Genomic DNA, 7,060 nt, shown 5'->3' with positions numbered 1-7,060 from the left:
CTTGATAGGGGTTTTTCTATAGGATGCAAGGAATTTTTGAGGTTCCAGTATGACGTGAACTCTTAGCCTCTGGTTAATAAAACCAGTGTGCTACCTTCTAAACTATGGAACTTCAGCTGTGCTAGAAATATTATTTAGAAGACCATGGGAGATGATTTTGTTACATACATATCTTGCAAGTTGCTTCCCCCACCTTCCCAAGGAGGTTGGATATATGCATTTTAGATGAGTAGGGTTTAATGCATATCTAAATAGTAGGAGGAAGCAGAAGCCAGCAGGAGCAATGAAGTGGAAATCATCCCTGGAAGGCTGGTGATTTGGAAGGAGTGTGTTTTCAGGAAGGATTTGAAGATGAGGAAGGCAGCAGGGGTCACAGGAAAGATATTTCTGACAAAGGGGATAACATGGGGAAAACCAAATTAATGCTGTGTGTTATGTATGAATGTATATATGTGTGTTATATATAAACAGAATAGAAAGCTAATTTTCATTCACATGGATGGGGAAGGGTGATATATAACAATCCAATACCCGGGAATAAGTCCCAGTGCATACCCACAATCATTTTATAGGTTTGACAGGAAAGTGCATAGTTTTAGGCCAAAGCATTATCATAAGTCATGTTATTGTTTTGCGGAGGCTTTCATTCACACAGAAAGCAGTTGTTAAAAGTACGGAGGTATTTACATTCATATTATTTCAGTTGCTATGTTATAAGAGGACAGGCAGATCTGGCATTTTAGCTGCCAAGGCTTTTTAATGAGCCAATATGAAGTTAAACCTTATTTTAACTGGTGCACCATTTATTTACTTCTTTCCATGCTTTTAGTAGTGGCTAGAGTTGGTCTCTTTAAAAAAAGAAATACAGATTCTTGGGGACTCATTCAGCTCTGAGGATTTTCTTCAGAATCTAATTTGGCGGTGGCATTTTTTTGTTTTCTTTTTTGAAAAAACAAAACACAAACCACACACCATTTCCTCTCCCTCCCTGCCCCCCCTTCACTTTATCTCCACTACTGCTACAAGCAATTGATGATAATTTTGCATGAATCAATACATTCATGTCACATAGTCAGCCTCCAATAGAAACCACCCATTCTCCTGTCAAATTATATAGATGCATTTATTTGAACCCATTTCTCCCCTTAAATGATCACTTTTATGTTTCCAAACCAGCATTTTGATTTGGCTCCCTAATTTCAAACATGATTGACTTTTCAACTGCATTAGAGAGCAGCAGGTGTTAATCAGAACCACTTTGATGTAAATGTTTATTCAATTTACATCAACAAAGCTAGTCAGAAGCCGATTTTTATATACTAGGTGCAAGTAGTTGCAAAAAAATAAAAATGGTCTCTAACTTGGTTCCTATTCTCTGAGTAAACAGCAGACATGTTTGTGGAATACGTAGCGAGAAGACTTAACCCAAATAAAGATATCAAGACCCAGCAAAAGGGGTTATGAATGCAGGGAGGAAAACTTGGGAGACATAATTCCAAAGAGCTGAGCTCTCGGGTTTTGTTCTGGTTGGTCCTTATATAGGTCCACTATTATAGAGGAAATTGGAAGGAATTTTCCTTCTCTAACTTAACAGCTTAAATAAGGACCAGGAGGAATTGTGCTTTGGTGTAGGGCTCAGATGTGGTGGTGTTCACTATACAGGCTGTTGGTGTTCACTGTATCCTGTTTCCTTTGGAAAACAGAGCATGTTTAACACAAACTGGGTTAAGAGCCAGAGCTAGATTTCCAGCCTTCTGACCAGAAAGGTCACCAGCAGCTCTAGTGAGCAGGATGTGGTTGCTGCAGGATTTTGAAATCCCTGCAGCACTTCAACAGTGTTCTGGGTTGACTTGGATTTTTACAGATGTTAGAACAACATTGTAGCTGCCTAAACAGCACCCTAATTTGTGAGTGGGAATGAGGAGCAGAGAAACAGAACACAGTGCTGATGCACTATACCCCCTCCCCCCCACTGCACTGTCCCAGCCCCGAAAGGCGAGGGGGGAGCGAGCTACTACCTATGATGCGGCTTTACCTTTTCTGTGCACGTAGGAAGGGCTCTTCCTTAGGTAATACCACCCTACATTACCTACTGCACAATCCAGCACTGGGTGATGGTGGGCAGATTACTGCACTTCTCCATACCTCAGCTTCAGCCATTTGAAAGAGTGATATGGCACAACTCTACAGAGCCTCCCTGGTGTGTTGAGTTTGAATCAGGATCCACTGAGATCTTGAGCTGAAAGGCTCTAGTTAAGTGTCTCTACTGTTAAGGGAAGGGCAGTAGTAGAATCTCAGGATGGAGAAACAAAAATGGAAATGAATGACACTATGCTTTCTTGAGCTACCGCTCTTAGAGTGGGTGAAGTGATAGGACTGCAATAAGAGAATTCTGAAAGCACGAACCTCATCACCAAGAAGTGTTATGCAGTGATCAACAAAGAACTAACTACTAAGGCTCTTGGTTTCCAGGCTAGCTGTAATCAAAACCCTAGTGATATCTAGGGTTAAAGTCTACCTTTTAGCTATATCTGCCTGCTCCTACTCTTACCTGTTTAGCACCTCTCTTCCCTAACACAAAGAAACTGAATCACTAGCAACAACCAGCCTGAGCCAGGCAGGGTTTTATATATATAGGGCCTTAGCCCTGCCCCACCCCTTTCCAATTAGTGAAAACCCTCCCATGGAAGGCAGTTCTTTTATAAATGGAGTGTCCTCAAGTTGGCTTGCTTTTAAAATCAAACACAGCACTTAGAATAGAAAGAAGCTAGACAGGAGAAAGCAGAACAGATAGAAGAAAAAAGGGAGGGAAATGAGAGGGGGGAAAAATATGTTTTTATCACTGAATTTCCCTAAGGCAATTGGTCTTTCAGGGTTGTCTTTTATTCTAGCTAGTATAGATTATAAACTGTTTCAGACAAGGAACATATCTTAAAATGTTTACCATTTATAGTGAGAGATCTATCTCAGTGCTAATAGAGAGCTTGTAGCAGTAAAAGTCTCCCCCTCCTCCATATCTACAGGTATCACTAACAGTGTGCTCGGGGGCGGGGTGTGTGTGTGTGAACTTTTTTATCCTTTCCTGGAAGAGAAGCTTTGAATTATCTGAGCCAAGATGCTTTTCCTACAGAGTCATCTGCAGAAAAACTAATCAGACTTCTCGGAACCCCAGTAAAGGTTGAGATGAAGTTCGGGATAAAGATGTGAGTTGGTTTGGATTTTAGCAGGCTCTCCCTAACTCTTTAAAATGTAGCTGTTCGTTTGAGTGACTCTTAACTACAATTACACTATCTGATTCAGAGGAGAATTTCAAACCTAGATTGTTTGAGTTTTTTGTTTTGCTCTGCACAAACATGAGTTCTGGGCCATTGCATTTTAAAAAAAAACAATGCCCAATTAGTTCTGGAAGTGAGGAAAATATTTCTTCCAGCAAGTTAGAAATAACTGTTCTTAATGAAGTTTTCCTTTAAAAACGATGGTTTAAAGGGACATTCAAGATAAAAATCAGATCTTAAGAATCTGATTCTTTTCTCACATATATTGTTGTAAATCAGAAATAATCCCAGAGAGTTAAACTGATTTGAGGGGAGAACTGGAGCCAAGTTCCTTACCAATGCTACAAATAGCATTAATGGTCAGACTATACAAGGGTGCAGGGTAATGTGTATAAAGTGGGTGTAAAATTAAAAGGACATTGTACTGTCATGTTATATACATCATTAGGTTTGCTGAAGGGATCACTAGGTGAAATTCTATGGCCTGTGTTATGCAGGACATCAGAGGATGATCCTAGCGGTCTATTTTGGCATAAAAATCCATTAATTGCACATTAATCCTAGTTGTTTATTTAGTCAGGGGAAGGGGAATATCACCTAGCTTTTATGTAGTGCTTTTCATCCTTCGATCTCAAAGCAATTTACAAGAGAGGTTGGTATCATTAGTCTCATTTTACAGATGGGAAAACTGAGGTTTAGGGAGGTGAAGTCAGTTTTACTTTCTGCATGTTATGCCTAATGCCAGAGTGTTTCTGTTGCAAGCTCTGCAGGGGAATATTTGCAACCCAAGCCAAAAACTAAAATAAAAAAACATGAATATCATGGAAAATGCATAAATTACCATACATTTGGGAAAATCATGCTTTTACGAAACCAACATTTGGTCTTAAAGCAATCTAACAGTGTCCATTTAAATTGAGAGGGAAAATCTTTTGCAAAACTCAAGGAAACTGCAAAGGCCAATATGCTCCTACATCCCTAAAAATCTTTCCCTTGTAGTGAGGCTGACTTCTGTATGTAGCTCTTGCACTGTTGGAAGGCAGGTTTACTATTTTCATTTCCCTAATTATATTTGCATAATGTAATTAGCATAATTATATCTTCTATAAATTAGTATTTCTTCCACACACACCAACTGTTTCCTGCTGTTACAGGTTCAAATTTATAACAACAATAATATGGGATGTCAGATAACAGGATCAAGTGGCATTTATTTAATCAAAGATTATTAGTCAAAGATTAATGAAGTGCAATACAGAAAGGAAGGTTTCATACATTACCCAACCAACCTGAACACTGGAGAAGTGACTGCAGCTCAGTTCATTCTTAACTAACTTTCTAAGGCCCTTTCCTTATATAGTGTTCGGGACAAAAAAAATCCTTTCCCATGATTGATCGTATTGTGGGTTTTTATCCCAGATGCCTCAACTTACCTAATCAATAAGTTAAAGACATCTGTAACTAGGCTTTTATGACAGAAACCATCTGTGACAACAAGTGGATTTTTTTTTACTGATCTAAACATCAATCAGTGGTTAATTTAATATATCTGGTAACAAACATCCCTTGTAAATCACCAGTGTCTTGTCAATTACAGAACACGTGTAGCAACCCATATTTTTTGTCAACCATGAGCGATCCTTCTCTGGATATCTGCACACCGTTACTATGGATGAGAGCAAGGACTTACACACACTCCATTCCTGATTAGATACTGCCCACCCATTCATCAGGCTCCGATCAAACCGCCCAATAAGATCACAAGATTTGGTTTAGTAGCAAAGGTGCCCGGCCAGGTTTATGGTTGACGAAGCATAGCAATAGCACCCGGCAGACTTTTCGGGGATACTAAGATAAGTATGCCTGTGACAATGGATGCAACTCAGTGAGTGGTGTGACTTTCCACTGCTCCCTACGCTGGCCAAAGACATTGCCTCTGAGATACATCTTTATATACCAATACCACCAAATTGTCTTGCCCCAGACATATTAGGGTGCCACCCATTACTTTGTACATGTTAGTTTGATCAAGACATCTCTATCATGCTGTCATCATGACCTTATCCTTAAGATGTTATCTTTGGGGAATGTGTTTGGTATTGAGGTGTTCTGGTACCACCTTTGTGGAGTGTGTTTGCATGTATATTCTTGTGCCTAGCACTACTTAGGAATATGTGTTTCTGCAATATCAGCCCTGTTCTTGCCAGATTCTGTGAGCAGGGTCTGCCTCTTGTTCACAACTTGACTTTGCTTTATATCAGCAAAGTTTTGACTACTTTAGCCCAGGGCTCATACCAGGCCTCTGATACAAGGCCTTATATTTCAGGCCCTCTTCCTACTACATTGTGTAGGGTATGAATACAGGGGTGCACTCGGTCACAATAGGGATTCTTTTTGTTGGGCTTTTACAGAGCACAGTGGGCTCCTGGTCTGACGGGGATCGCTAAATGCTACTGCAATACACATACGTAATAATTAATAAAATGCAGGGATTTTGATTCTGGCCCATCTCCATCTTCTAGGAAATGGACTTAGACAACCAAGATATGGACTTGATGTAGAAATTACTGGGTCAGAGTCTATGATCCGGGTTACACAGGAGCCAATGGATTCTCAGTGTTCCTTCTGGTCTTAAAAATCTATTTTATTTCCTCTATATAACTGGCCTGTCTTTCACTAACATGGGCTGGGTTTGACCCAGTGCAGTGTTGCCAGCCTCAACAATTCAAAATTTGAGTCAGGTCCCCAGAATCTTAAGGTTGGCTTAAAATAATGAGATTTAAGATTAAACAAATAAACACTAACATTGATTTCTTTTTCCTTGCATTCTGGTATTTCATCCTTTAGGTCTCTCATTTTCAATCTTTTCTCTGCAGCCATGATGGCTAGAAATTCACTTTTGCTTTGAGTAAAATACTGACTGTGACAAAGCTCTGACCTTGCCTCCATGGGTCCCACGTTTCCTGGTGGATTTTGCTAGCCTCAGAGGCTCACTGTGACCCTCCACGTAACCCTTCTCTCTCTAGAGACAAGGGTCACAGTCTACTGAGCCATTTTCATCATAAGCCAGCGAGGAAGGTGAGGAGAAGTTATCCTTCCTTGCACAGTCTCTATTGTCTCCCAGTCTCAGTGATTAATCAGGGGCAAAGGTGGGGGGGGGGAAGCCCAGGCCCACCCTCTACTCCAGACTCCAGTCCAGAGACCCTAATAACATCAGCTATGGTAGCTGACCTTTTAGAAACATGACATGTACAATTCCCTGGGCTACTTTCCCCACAGCAGCCCTCACTTCCTCAAGCTCCACTTCACTCTTACCTCAGGGCCTCCTTCCTTGCCTGATATGGTGTGTACTACTCAGCATCTCGAACCACGCAACTTCCTCCCACAGCTCCTGACATGCACACCCACCTGACTGACTGGGAGGCTTTTAACTAGTTTCAGCCAGCCCCTGATTGGCTTCAGGGGTCCCAATCAACCTAGCCTTCTCCCTGCCTTCTGGAAAGTTCTTAATTGGCCCCAGGTGTCTTAATTGACCTGGAGTAGCTGCCATTTCACTTATCCTGGTACCAGGGATTTGTTTAGCCTGGAGCGAATCTCTCTCTGTCTCTCTCCCACAACTCTTACATAACCTTCGAGCATGGAGGAAGGTGGGTAGCTGCTACTCCTGCTGCTACTAGGCCCTAAGCTCTTCCTCCTGCTCCAGCTGCTCCCCTGGCTGGGCCAAAAACCACCCCCCCCCCCATTCTCTGCTACCTGGTTGCTGGCGCGGCGGTGGTGGGACCTAG

The 7,060-nt window shown here is 41.4% G+C and overlaps 1 long non-coding RNA gene across 1 annotated transcript; it reads right to left on the bottom strand.

The window, feature by feature from the left end:
- Window positions 1-219: 219 nt before the first annotated feature.
- Window positions 220-2,589, bottom strand: LOC122460078. Its single transcript, XR_006281143.1, has 3 exons — window positions 2,552-2,589; window positions 2,036-2,293; window positions 220-387 (listed from the first exon to the last, which is right to left on the bottom strand). It is a non-coding gene; the product is annotated as an uncharacterized LOC122460078 (long non-coding RNA).
- Between the last annotated feature and the right edge of the window lie 4,471 nt (window positions 2,590-7,060).

Source organism: Dermochelys coriacea, chromosome 4 (genome assembly GCF_009764565.3).
Source record: "Dermochelys coriacea isolate rDerCor1 chromosome 4, rDerCor1.pri.v4, whole genome shotgun sequence".
Taxonomy (NCBI): Eukaryota; Metazoa; Chordata; order Testudines; family Dermochelyidae; genus Dermochelys; species Dermochelys coriacea.
This window is presented reverse-complemented; position numbering and strand designations above follow the sequence as displayed.